Below are 15,389 nucleotides of genomic sequence, written 5' to 3' on the forward strand. Positions count from 1 at the left end.
TCACGGGTATAAAATTTAATTCTGTTATTGTTGCAAAAATTAAGATTTAAACTTTTCGGTCGAAGTTAATCTTAGACGATTTTTGGCAATTCCATCTGGACCCTTTTTGATATAATGTTATCTGTATATTCACATCTATTGCTTTCCTAGTTTTTAACTCATATTGTACTTGGTAGTGGCTAGTTTAAAAAGGTGTTTTATCTTTAGGTTTAATTGACATTCGAGAATCAAAGATGTTAACAGTATTACAAAAAAATGTCAACTTTAGAGAATACAAAGAGAACTTGTGCATTATTATAAAAAAAAAAAAATGAAAACATCACTTTATAAATTTCACGTGTCCGTAGCGCTATTCTTGATTTACCTTCACCAGGAACGCTGAAAGTCGAATATTTGAAAGCCAATGATGTATATAAACCTAAACAATTGAAGACTTGATAGTTTTAAAAGCAACAAAGAATGTCAAAAAAGCAATCATTTAAAAAATACCAATAAAAGCAGTAAGAAGAAAACAAGATTTCAAACAAAAAAAGGAGGAACAATTAAAGCAAGAACCCATTGATTTTGGTTATTTTTGATATATGGAAAATTATTTCACAGTGAGTAAATTCTTTACTGATAACGTTAAGTTAGAAAACTCATTTTTTTATGAATTTTTAGGTGAAATTAAGCGGAAAAAAGGAGCTGAATGAACTTTAATACACCCACTTTATTTGAACTTTGGTGGATTGTTGTCTCATTGGCAATCATACCTCATCTCCTTATTTTTTTATTTTCATATTTACTGAAATTTTTATTGTCACTATTTTATCTTAGTCTTCTCATTTTCCCTTTTTTGGGGGAAAACTTTACTGACATAATTGAAAACCACATTTTTTGCTGAGCATAAAACATAAAATATATTTATTGTCCAAATGTTTGTTCCCAAATTATTTGTTTTTAAGAACTATTATGATACACAATTATGCACGACCAAGTTAAAGAACATGATATAAAGTATCGAAAGTCCGTGGTTTGTAGCTTGCTCGACCAAGATAAATATAGAAAGAAAATGGACCATTAACAGGGGCAACATTTTGTTCCAGATAAAATAAGATACTCTTGGTATGCAATGCATGTAATACAAGCATACCGTACCATAAATACACTTCAGTTTAGTGGCTTCCACCATTGACACTGCAGATATTCAAAATGTAGTATTTTGTATTCTTCGATTCTTGTACATCCTTTGCTTTCAAATATTCGGCTTTGAAAGTTCCTTATGAAGGTAAATCCAGAAAAGCGCTTCGGACGCATCAAATTGATAATGTGTTGTTTTCATTTTTTTGTGTATTTGAGATCTGTTGCTGTCCACAGCTAGAGAAATGTTCACCTTTACGTGCAAATGTTGTCCCGTCATTAACTGTTTTCTTCAAATGTGTAGACATCTAGCTAGTAACTGGAATGTGCATCTTTTTATTGCGTGTTTTAATTGTGCGACATTTGGTCTAGGTAAGCAAAGGATGAGGTTTCAGGCAAGCGTAAATTTGGTCAAACCCAACACACTATATGCCTCTACAAAGTCGAGCTTTCTAGACCATTTGTTGTTCGTTGTTGTGTGTCTTGTGTGTACGTCCATCTTGGGGTGTTGTCGGATTTTGGTGGTTGGTTTGGTTTGTTGTATCCAATATTTTTGGTGATTCCTGCTATCAGCTTTATGTATTATTTCTCAAAATGCTTATACAATATAATTTTGGAAACAAACAATGAATGATATATATGAATACAACGCATCAAATATTTGTATATCCATAGATGCACGAAAGTTCAAATGACATGTTCATTTCCGACCTTAGTAATAATGCCAGTTTGGCAATTTTTTTCATTCAACATCATTTTATTTTCATATGACATATTTTCTGAAAACAATACTTTGTTAGAATCCCATATCATCAAATTCCTACGAATGATATTGTCCACGTTCTAAGAGGCTCAATTGTCACTAGCACAGACCATCTGTGACATGAATATGACGTAAGCAAATGATCTGCAACATAATTCACCACACAGAGTACAAACACCCTCGGCTATACATCTATACAAATGTTTTCACGATGTTACATGGCAGATTTTACGGTAGTATTCCTAGAAATTTAGTTATTTTCAAAATTGTTTTGTTATTCGTTAATAAATATTGGTTTACAGACAAGGGATGAGCTACATATTTATATCCTTTCTAGCAAAGCGTGGTAACATATCGATCACTGTGTCCGTACGTTCGTTGGTTTGTTCTTCCGTTCATTCGCTAGTAACTTTGGATCCATAGCTCCTTCTTAACCAAAGAATAGATTTTCTTTTAAACATAATAGTATCTCCAATGCCTTCATGTAATAGCATTGTGGTCTACTGTTTCATTTGATGAACTCATTTTTTTTTTGGGGGGGGGGGACACGGTAGAGAAATCAAATATGTCAAGAACCTCGTCAGTAGTCGTCGAATGTCATATCTTAATTTGTTTCTGTTATTTGGAGAATTGGATGTTAATTGCAGATTATTGAATGTTCTTCGTTTTTTATTCACAAATTTATAATTTGTTATTTCGGGACGATTTAAAGTTTGAGATTGTATAGACACCTGTATATTTTTAATGACTGTATGTTCCCCTCTTAGAGTCCTTAGGTGATATTTTGTCATTGGATTGCTGTCTCAATCACGTATACTCATCTTTTCCTTTTATTCAAATGATAAATGGGGGTAACCATGTTGTATCCACAACTCCTCCTAAACAACTGAAGGTAACATCCAAAGAATCTTTATAACACAACGCAATTTCACAGTTCCTATTTTATCTTCATTTTATTATTTTTCCCTCAATTTTTTTTTTGTAACACTACAAACTTTTAAGAAGCCTAGGTCGGTTGATATGAATTTGTGATTCAGATATAATCTAGCTACTGTAGATCATTCTTGACCAATATTTGCAGTGTTTACAATCAATACTATATACTAGTACGTACATGTACTTTACACTGAAATAGTTTCGGTAATTCAAAAAGTGACAAAAAGTAGTTGACAATTAAATAAATTATAACGAAGTTGACAAGGATGACGAGTTATGTACAGACATTCATATACTTGTAGTCGAACCCAAAACAATATACAAAATTTTGAAAATGAAAGCGTCATTTCCATGTATATGGACGTACAGCTATGTAACACAATGCACAACAACCGATAGTATTTTCATTCAGATTGTGGTTATAGTTACGTCATAATCATGTCGCAGACGGCGTGTTTTTTGGTAATAACATTTTAATTGGGTCATATATGCAGCATGCTTGAGGAAATGTTTCAATATTGACACAAAAAAAAATGTTTTCATTAACCCATATTGTTATAGCTAGTGTTTTAAAGTCTTTCATTGTTTTGTGTACTTATGTTAGCTTTGAATATAAAAACAAGGAGATTCGGTATGAATTATAATGAGACAACTATCCACTTGAGTCCAAATGACATGGATGTAAGCAAGTATGTATACATGCAAGTTAGCGTATGGCCTTCAACAATGAACAAACCCCATACTAAGAAAGAAAAAAAAGGAAAGGCCACGACATGACAAAATGTAAAAGAATTCAAAAGAAAAAAAAACATTTCTGACAAAACGAATATGACAGACAGCAACCAACGCCAACAACTGAATTACAAGATTCTTACTTGAGGGGGCTAACAATTGATTTTTATGGGGGGGGGGGGGCTAGGATGAAATATTTTTTTAGTTGTAATCTCTCTCCTGCCTTTTTATTTTTCACTCTATTTGGTCCTGCCTTTTTTTTATTAGTTTATGCTGCCTTTTTTTTTTTGCCAAGTTGCTCATCCTGCCTTTTTTTACTCAAAACTCCTGTCCTGCCTAATTTTTCAAATTTCATCCTCGTTTCTATAACCAATCTTGAGAGGGTCTACATTGCTGTATTCTTTATTTCATACCATTTTTCTCTATTCTTTAATTTTTTTGTCCAGTATTCTCTTTTCTTTATGCCATAGCATCCCATTGTTCATAGTCTTTAATTTTCTGGCCCATTTTTTTTCTATTCCTTATTTTTGTTGGCCCACTATTCTGTTTTTCCCATTATTTTCTCTTTCATCAAAACCCTCGTCTTTAGTATTTTTTGTTATTATTATAAGCGAATTTATAGTTTGCTTACTGTTTAAAAATATTGAACTCAAGTTTCTTCCAAGTGAACAGTCTTTCTTAATATTGGCTGGTTCAGAGTTGGTTTTGTCTTTTGGCCAATGGGGTTGTCAGTTAACACTTATATTTGATTAGTTTTTTCAAGACAAGAATTATACGTATAAGTGGTTGATTTTGTTTGGTGTCTTAACGCCTAATGGCAAGTATACCATGCATATTCAGGACAAAAGCTATATTAATGGGAATACATTTATGTATTGTTCTCATCCTGAACAACTCTAGATTTATAGGTTTTTGTTGGGTTTCATGTTGCTCAGTCTTTAGTTGTCTGTGTCGTGTTTTTAAACTGTTGTCTATCTTTTGGTCTTTTTGGGGTTTTTTTGCCATGGCGTTGCCAGTTTACTTTTGACTTATGAGTTTGAATGACCCTTTGATATCTTTCGCCTCTCTTTTTTTTCAATTAAGTTTCTACACGAATTATATACCCTTTGTAGATATCTGCTATCATAGTTTAACACCATTTAAAAGTTGTATTAAAAAAAATAAATAAATGACATAGAGATCGATCAATGACCCACAATTTTTTTTTGAAATTTATAAAAAATCCATTTACACAATAATTCAATTGTCGTGGTCATAATAATTCAATATAAAAGTCTATAAACAGATACATTTATATGAAAATTTCATGTCTGATGCTATTTTGAATGCGGGATATTCATATTTTTTGCTTTCTTCGGGCGTATTTTAGCAGAAACCTTTCCGTGTCTTGTACAAAAAAGCGATGAACCTAAACAACCACGCAAGCATGATTGCCATAGTTGTAGACAGTTATGGTGAAAGTCAATTAACTATTGAATGACAATTATATAAATGACCATTGGCTGCCTGACGCCTACCACCACAGAGTTAATCAATACAGTTAACATCCGATTCAAGCTGCTGCGTTTTGTTTCCGAGCAATAATGATAAATAGGGTTCAATAAGTCTCAATAAGGGCATACCGGTACAGGGTAGTAGGACACTTTGTCGAAACTTGTATTATTTCTATTTATTCATTCATTGTTATATTATTCCTACAATGATTCTAAACATCACCAGACGGAAAAATGCATGGTTGAACTACTTTACTTCTTGAGACACTTACGATGAAGATTTTACAAACTAGTACCTAGTATTTTTTCTGTCCTCATGCTAGCTGGGCGCTCTTATTCTCTTATCTAAAATTCTGGATGAAGACCTTTTGGATTGTTATATTGGGCAACTCTTTTCTGTCTTAAGGCTTTTGCTTTTTTTATGTTTTGTTTTTGGTGTTTTTACCTTTTAATATGAAAACAAGAAGGTGTGGTATGATTTTCAATGTGACAACTTTCCATTAAAGACCAAAAGACCTGGATGTCACTACAGCAACTATAGGTCACCACATGGTCATCAACAATGAGCAAGACCCGTACCAAATTTGGTGGTTGTATCTTTAGCTAATTATTTTCAATTTTCATTCTTATAAAATTGAGAATGGAAATGGGGAATATGTCAAAGAGACAAGAATCCGACCAAAGAGCAGACAACAGCCGAAGGCCACCAATGGGTCTTCAACGCAGCGAGAAAATCCTGCACTTCTTCACGACATTTATTTATATATTCAATTGGTTTGATCATACGACGTTGTACTTTTGTCAATATTTTATTATTACTTTTCTCTAAACATTGGTTTCTCTATATGGCTAAAATAAGATTGGGAGGATGATGACTGTCTATGGTAAACCCAAGATTGACATTCCCTCAGGAAACGTTATTCAAATGAGGGATGTCCTAAAAAAGGTTTCTCTCTGTTGTTCGCCAAGTAACTGAATTAAGTGTTACTATTCACCTTTAAATTCTTATTCGTTCTATCCATCCACATCTCATGCCATTTTTATCAGCTGTGACTCCTAATGTATATATGGAAACTATATACTATAAGGTGTTTTTATTTGATCCTATCATAGTGTCAGCTCACAGCCGTAGATCAATGCCAAAGTTCAGATTTGAATTTCATCCGTTTTTCAATAAAATGATTTAAACCATGTAAACAGTTTTTTTTTAACATTGATCGAAAATACAGCTGACACGCGTTTGCCGCTAGCGAAATTTAGACGGCGATTTAAAGCCTTGTCATGAATATGATCATTTTATTGATATGAAATAATCAGGTTACAAATTTATCTTAATATGGTTATGTTCAATCAATGCAAAGGTAAACTGCATGTAATCATAAAACGCTGGTGTAATTATCAAATATGATATGCAATTAATACCTGTTTGAAGTTTAGTCATCTTCTAATGCTATTAATGTTTGATATTGTTAATCATATGATTGTATTACGAAATTATCAAAATTATTAATGATAACATGCATTAGATTATTAATAATTAAAAGTTCAAGTCAAGGAAAACAGAAGCTAGATACGAAATATGCAGTCCTTTAACGATATGACTCACTGTCAGCATATCATAAAAAAAGATTGCAAACAAAACACAAATAAATCTAAAACAAAAAAAAATGTTCGTTGAATGCCTACATGTATAAAGTTATACGATTTGAAATCTGGCACTACAAAATGTTTAACCAGATGCTATTTACTTTTTATTTTATTTTTAAATCTTGAAAAAATAAAAGAAACTGATTTATGTACCACACCATTGCTTCTAATAGAAAAAATACAGTCGAAAATGAATTAAGCAGACAGGAGACTTCACATCCACATACACATGAAAAGACTTAATCAAGATATATATGTAAATTGTACATGTAATAATTTTAAAACTCCAACAGACGAAGAAAATACATAATTGGATGACAAATTTATGTGAGTTTGAATGTCCCTTTGGTATCTTCGCCGCTCTTTTAATGCTATCTTTTCTATTTGTTCGCTTTATTTTTAATGAAGGCTTTCAAGTAAAATTGTGCATGGAAAGTATTTATTATATTAAACGAAAAAAGGTTCTCAAAGATGTCTACATATTACCGTTTTCTAGAAATTTACATGATAAAGATTTTCGAAGGATTGAGTGAAAACGCAAATATTGACAGAATTAATTTAAAAAAAAAAATATAGAATCATGCTTTGGCTTTCTTCTATAGCATACTTTCAGAGCAATCTTACAGTATTATATATATAGACAGTGTGTGTGTATACTAAGAGTTTTCTCATGGCTATGGGAAAAAAACCAAGTGCAAAACGTTCGACACTCCATAAAAAAAAGAAACATACATTTGAAACGCTCTTCATGTCATATTTTACTTGACAATTTCAAAATTTTAAATTTAAGTATAATGTGTCACGTCTGGCGATTAAGAGATCCATTAGACATAGCTTATAAATATAAATTGCAAGCCTTCATTTTCAACTCTTATGAGTCACGTATGGATGAATTTTTAACTATTCAGCAACATATTTATTCTCGATACAATACAAAGTAAAAGTGCAAATTTGTTACATTTTTTTTATCTACATTGAATGTATTTTTATATTATTTCAATTCTTTACAAACTGACAGAGTCATATTTTCCTATCCCACAATGCTTTATTGATTTCATCCTTATATGTTTCCTTAGTTACCATAGTCATACACATTGGGTCGACGCTTGCTGTATATAGCTATTTTGGCTTGAGCTGGGGTTTTTTTTCTACAGAAACCAACAAAACTGTACCATGTATTATTTCATTAATTTACGAAAAAAAAACTTAATTGAAATGCACAAGAGATTTTTCATGAACATTGTGTAATTTGGTGTGCGTGTATGTTTGTTTGGCAGTGCTTAATTGTGTACTGTTATGGATTGTTAGATAGCATTGATTATATCTATATTTATCTAACGTAAAACATAATATAGTTGTATGCATATAAAGGTTTTCCAGTTAAATGTTTAAAAATGCGGTTTGTATACAAGTATATAAAGTTGAACGTCAAATAAACGCAGGGCATCTAGAAACCTGCCACTGCAACATAATCTGCATAGCAAAGATTGCTAATATATCTTTTCACATTATTAAACAGCTCAATGACCTCTATTATATTTCTCACTTGATTAATCAAACATTTCGGTCTTAGAGTTCAAGTGGCAACACATTATAGTATATCAAATACCTACATGTTATTAATCATTGAAATAATTAATTAAAGAAGATTTTAAAACAATTTCATTTCAGGTGTTCTATATACTATGTCCCATGACAGTAACCATTTTGATGCCAGGCTGTGTCATCCAACGCATCATTTTGAAAAGATACCACGTAGAAAATATCCACAAATACTTAATACAATAATGTCTAACCGGTTATATTTTTTATCCACATTTACAACATTTTCAGAAGTAATGGCGGCCATCTCGTTTTGTCGACAGGATTCATTTGACATCACTCTGAAAGAGACCAGGATAGCATTATTTCAAACTATTTGTTATACTTTGTAACGACAGATAGAAAAAACACTAATATTATTTCCCATTTGTCAATCATACCCCATCTCCTTATTTTTACATAGACACTATAGTCTAACGGATATCAGAATAATTGATCACTTTATGGTAAACGCATGAAACTTTGCACAGTGTTATTTGTGATCCTAATGAAAATTTTTTGATATGGAGCCACAAATAAAAAATCTAATATGGCCGCCAAATTAAAGATGGTCGACATAAGGTTCTAGGAATACAATAGCATACCCTTAATGAGGTCTACCAATATGCTAGAATTGACGACTACAGTCAAAATTTCTTATGATGTTTTCTGTTTATAGTAGCTGTGTTTGCTTAATGAAGTGGCCGGATACAAGTTTGATACTAGCCCTCCCCCTTAAAACAATGATTCACACAAAAGTAGATTCAAATAAGTCCAGCTCCTTTCATTGATGAGGGTCATTGAATAATATATAGCTGTCGTACGATAGAGGCCAAGTGAAGAAAAAGCTCGATTAGCATAAACATTTATTAAAAATTTTGTCCTGCTTTTTTATTCTTCACTCTATTCGGTCCTGCCTTTTTTATTAGTTTATCCTGACTTTTTTTACATAAATTGTCATCCTGCCTTTTTTTGTTTGCAAAGTGTCTCATCCTGCCTTTTGTTTTTTACTCAAAACTCCTGTCCTGCCTTTTTTAAAATTTCATCCTAGCCTCCCATAAAAATCAAATGGTAGTTCTCTTATAGATAACGAATCATAAAGAGGAGATGTAAGGTATAAGTCAATGAGACTGTCAGCAACCCTACGTTACTAACCAGATATGCAACAACATTTATGGTTAATTATAAAATTATTTACTGCACACGCAGATAACATTTTTCATATAGTGAACTTTTACATAACTCTGAAGAAAAGACAAGAAAGACAGCATAACTAAAATAACAATTTACAAAAGATCGTGTATATAGAGTTGACATAGGGGTCTTTACAAGCTAATTTATAGCGTGCATGGTATCCTGCCCTAAGACTAAGAATTTCATTTTTGCAACCTAAAGATAGGAGGATTTTTTAAAGTTTTTTTTTACACTGCAGCCATTTTGAATTGGCTTCCAATCTTTGCTGAAATTCACAGAATCATACATTGTAGCTTCGTGTGTGCATTTTGTGGTGCTAGACAACATTATGGAGTTCTAGAACACTATAAATGCATAAAAATAGACCAATGCTATAATTTCGATATTTTTGCAAATTTAATTAAGCATTATTATGAAAGAAATTCTTAACCAAAACCAAACCTCAATCAAAAGTAGATTTATATATTGTTTTTCATAAACAAATTAATTCATTCGGTTTGAAGTCATGATGCTTCAAATTAAAAAAAAACAGTTGAATATATTTCATATACTTGAATGGCTAATTTTTACTATAAAACACGCATACATGTACATCCTTTGGAAAGAAATCCTTCATCCTTTAGAATCTTTAGAAATGTTCTTCAACTGAATTATTGTCTTCTCGTACTTTAATCATTCAGTGACCTTAACCACGAAATCGACAACTGCAAGGCGAGGGAAAACCTGTAATGAAAGAAAATGTTAACAAACGTGGATAGATTGTGTTTATTGATTCGAAAAGGGAAATTCGAAAAGAGAAAAAAATGATAATGCACCAAATCATTTAACAACAGCTGTTACAAAGTTTAATAATAAACAAATGGAAAATATAAAAAAAAAACATCGCACTATCATCTCACTTATCTTTCACGTGCTCCATGATTCTATGTTGATTGTTTATTATGGTCACGATCGGTAAACTTCGACAACAAAGCCCAAAAGTTAATTCGCAGCCAAAGTTTCCGATCAACAATGACTGAATGAAATATTTTATTGTCGATTATATGTTGTGCATTCGTAATTAATTTACCCCAAAAAGTGCATATAGTGTAGTATATATTCATGTATTGGTTCAATATAAATTCCTTAACATTATAATTAAAGGAACTCGTTTCTTATGACTTTACGCTTAAAGGATGTGCTTTCAATGCATACTTCTTTTGATTTTCTTTTAATTTGCGATATGCATGCCATCGAAAGGTGCCTTCAACAGCAATGTATAGAGCTTTAATGATATATTTATGCGTAACCATTTCTAATATTCTCCAGTATAAAATAATACTCTGGTTTTAATTCGGGTATATTTTACACTCAGATGTTATGAAAATTCTGCTCTCATTTCAGGCTAACCACGATTTATGATAAATAATGTCCTCCTACTTTTGTGTTCCATTAAACTATTCCCTATTAATTCTTTAGCCATTGACAATAATCGTTAAATAAGATGACCTTCAAATGTTTTATGCATGCCAATAAAGTCAAGTTCCACTCTGAACCATCGACCAACTATGCGAGTTATAAGTTCATCCTCTATCGAGTTACACTTTCACCCTCTTTCGAGTTATATACGTTCACGTTCTGTCGAGCTATGTTTGCCGCTTGGTTGAAAATAAAACCGAAGAAGCTAGAAGCGTCTGGTGTAAATTTGACCGTTTACTTATAGCTTCAACCAGAAGGTGTTTGGTCGAACTCTTAAGCTGATGAACATATATTTCCATAGTTTACAGTGAAGGATATCATTCGATCTCTTATAATGTCAATTTCCAGCAGATTTCGAAAACTTTCTAAGTTTGACTCCTTGAATGATACAAATACAAGGGAAATTGTCTTTACCTTTTCTTAAAACACGTTAGCTACATATTTATTCATGCATGACACACTATCGTATGTTGCCTTTGCGTACTAAAGAATGTTTTGGATTGACAATTTGTTATCATTCTGTTGAAAAAGTCAATAAAAAAAACCACGAGAAAATGTGGTATTCTATTTTTTTGTTATCTAAGTCGTCACAAGGTGAAATTTTGTGGGTTTATTTTAAAATTGGTGGACAGTGCGCACCTGTTGTGATCATGTTGTGCGAGAAACATACAAACAAGAAAATAATGATCTAAACTGGTAAAGATGACATCAAACCATAAATAAAAACTGTAAACATCAACCCCTTCTTATCATATGCCATGTAGCAAACTTTTCCCTCCAGAAATATCTATATCATGAGGTACGAAAGACCTTAGTATCGAGCCAAAATTTTAATCACATACTTTTTCGTCTTAGCTTTGCGGCAGACTCGTTTATTATGATGCACTTCCTCTTATCCATTATATACCCGATCATGAAATTATCAAATTGACTTAAATCGGGTTTTCTGCGTTTTCAAATATTGGATTTAATGATATATCCTTCCGGGAACCTCATCTTGTCCGAGAATTTTTCCTGAGGCTACTAGGAATACATTACTCCGTACTAACGGACAGATTAGTGTAGAAATAACGTGTCAGTAACATTGCAAACATCTAAAAAGTGACAAGACACGACCCCTGACCTTGTTTTGCATAAATGATGATATTAATTGTCGTTAAATATGGATCATTTCAAAAGTACATCTTCTCAGTATGACATTTTATGAAATTTACAGTTTTATAGTGTCATATAATTGCTTAATTTCTACACGACCAATTTAATGGGAAATTGTTATATATATTTATCATTCGACAGTTAAGGTAATCAGGAAAGAACACCGAGCTATTCTCAGCTTAGGGTCCTGTGGAATATTTTTGGTAAAAGAGAGGCGAAAGATACCAAAGGGATATTCAAACTCATAAATCAAAAATAAACTGACAACGCCATGGCAAAAAAAAAACGAAAAACTACGAAAAGGCAAACAACCGTGCACAAAACCCATGTTCTTGTTTATGATAATAACTTTGATAATTTCGGGGCCTTCTATATAGCTTGCTAAGCGGTATGGGTTTTTCTCATTGTTGAAGGCCGTACGGTGACCTATAGTTCTATGTCATTTGATCTCTGGTGGAGAGCTGTCTCATTGGCAACCATACAACATCTTATTTTTACACTTGTTCATGATAACGAATTATGACGTTTCAAATTATATTCTATAATGTTGGTGTTGACATTCTATTGTACAGTGTATTTGGTTGTATAGTTGCTAACGTCTACGTTGTTTGGTTTCTTGTGGACAGTTGTCTCATTGATAATCATACCACAGTTCTTGTTATTTTTATAATATGGTTTTATTGTTTGCGAGAAGCATGAAATCTCTAAAAGGAGACCAGAGAAGATAATTACTTCCCCAAAAATAGGGTTTCAACACCGACAAAATCAAAATAGGTAGACACTATACTATTATATGAATTTATCCTCAATGCCTCCTAAATCACGAAGATAATTTCATGGAAAGTTTCACATACTCTTCGAACATACTGGTATGTTAAAATTGTGCTATTTTAGGAGTCGCTAAAGGTAAAAACTATTGCTAAACGACTGAAATATGACTTTAACTCGGTAATATTTAATATGCAAAACACCTACCAAAGCAACTGAAAACCACCAATTTTTAAGATACATTGTTGCAAAAAATATCCTTTTGTTTTAAACTTCACCGTGTGGTTGTCAAAAGCGCTCTGAAATGTGGTGTATTTCAACTTGTATATATTAGAAAAAAACTGTATGTCAAGAAAGACTCTTGGTTTATTCTGAGTTGTTAAACAATAGTTTAATCTGTCTGAAAAGTGTATATGAAAAAGAAACCAAATTTCATGTCATAAACATGCATAACACTTCAACAGTTTAAAGAATTCATGCACACTTTTATCTCTTCTTTTCATTTTTTTAGTAATATAGTAATTAACTGTATTCCTCTAAAACTTATTAAAACAAGTAGAAGATACCATGGAGACATTTAAAAATCATAAGTCGAAAAAAAACCAGCCGACACCATGACAGGAAAAAAAATGAATGAAAGAACAATCAAGAGTCCACAAAACATTACACATTTGAAGATTAGTAACAAGAATACAATAAAATAATACTTTCAAAATTGTAAAAACAAGTGACATTTACGACAAGTGTCGTTTGTTTTTTTACATTTTACATTTCAACATTAAACCACGGGCAGGTGCGTGAACCTGTGAGTTTCTTCTATATCTTTTTGGAAAGAAATTTTTACCTTCTAACTGTTTTACGGTTCATATACCGGTTTGTAGTTATTTGTCTTTGTATATTTTTATATTTACTTATGACTAGCGATCTATACAGGGGGTTGTCCTGATGCGGCCATTTCGCATTTTCTCCTGCGCGTTTTCCCCATTATGAAATACCAAAGGCGAGAACTCGGAATGACGTATCAGATCATCATACAAAACCTACTAAAAATTAGAGGACAAATAACAGTCATGGTTTTTTCTTCGATATGCATTACCATTTCAAATAAATAAATATAATTGTCCTAATTTCAATTTTTTTGTGACGAAAATGGGTTTCGTTCTACTTTCACCTTTTCTGTTGTATCTGTGATATATTTCCTATTTTGTAAATCGGAAATATAACATCTGTTTTTCAATTCTCTGTCTATAATAATTTTTAAAATCAGAATAATGAATTGACTATATATAATGTATTATGAATAATGTGTCTATAGTGCACGAAGCCACATTATATGTGTTACATGATGTAGAAACCGTAACTGTTTATCCTGGGAAACGTTTCGCAGACAGAGACGGACATTTTGAAATATTGACTTGTGGATCACTACTTTTTCGGATATTTGCAGTTCCCCAATACAATAGAAGATTACTTTAATTTGCAGTAAATTCAACTAGTTAATTTTTTATTTCACTGTCAATACAGTTGGTTATTATAGCTTATCTCGTATTCAGTTATCTATAAATCTATAAATCCCTGGCTTTCAAATGTTCGTCTTTGAGCGTTCCTGATGTTGGTAAACATCATTAGCACTTAGGGCGCAACTAATTTATAAAGTGTTATTTTTATTTAATGATTTTTTGTTCGAATTATATACAACTACGGTTATTTCTAGCAAGCAAGCGAGAGAGAGAGAGAGAGAGAGAGAGAGAGAGAGAGAGAGAGAGAGAGAGAGAGAATAACTAGGAGCCAATAAAATACATTTAGTAGAAGATAAACAGACAACACCATGGCCAAAAAGATAACAGTCTACAACATAATACACAGAAACCTCATATTTGAGCAACATAAATCCCGCCAAAACCGTTACAATCATCAATGTCTTTGTTACCGGTATTTTGAAACATGACTGAGTTACACAGCACATTTACCATCATTTATCTACATCATATAGTCTTAATACATACAACACCTCAAGTATCAACATGATAAATGGTTAATAGTATCTAAAGTCAGAAACAAATCTGACCTACAGGCAATATGAAAAAATATTTGCCCTTTCAGCCACAAATGTCATGTGATTACTTTTTATGTTTTAATTATACATTTTACCATGGACAAGATTTGTCTTCGCCCACAGTTTCCTGGGCTGACTCAGCTACTTGCATAAATATCATAGCTCTCACAAGGATGTTATATTCTGAACCTCTTTGCATAAACGTACGTTATAGTCTTCATAGTTCTCGTCAGTGGTGGTATTTAGTTATATCATAATAGTTTTTTTTTTAAAGAATTTGTTCTTGGTGATATATAGTCTCAGTTATATCTTTTTCAAAACTGGTTTGGGGTTAGAGCTAAGGTTATACTACATTCGAGGCTATTGATAGCTTGACTGGTTGTATTGACACTATACGTCTTGTTTATGTTTGCAGATTGTCTATTGACCAAGACTTTCCCACAATGCAATACTATGCCTGAATTTGTCTATTGTGCGCTGATCTATC

The sequence above is a fragment of the Mytilus californianus genome, unplaced genomic scaffold, assembly GCF_021869535.1.
Source record: "Mytilus californianus isolate M0D057914Y unplaced genomic scaffold, xbMytCali1.0.p SCAF_2, whole genome shotgun sequence".
Classification (NCBI taxonomy): Eukaryota; Metazoa; Mollusca; class Bivalvia; order Mytilida; family Mytilidae; genus Mytilus; species Mytilus californianus.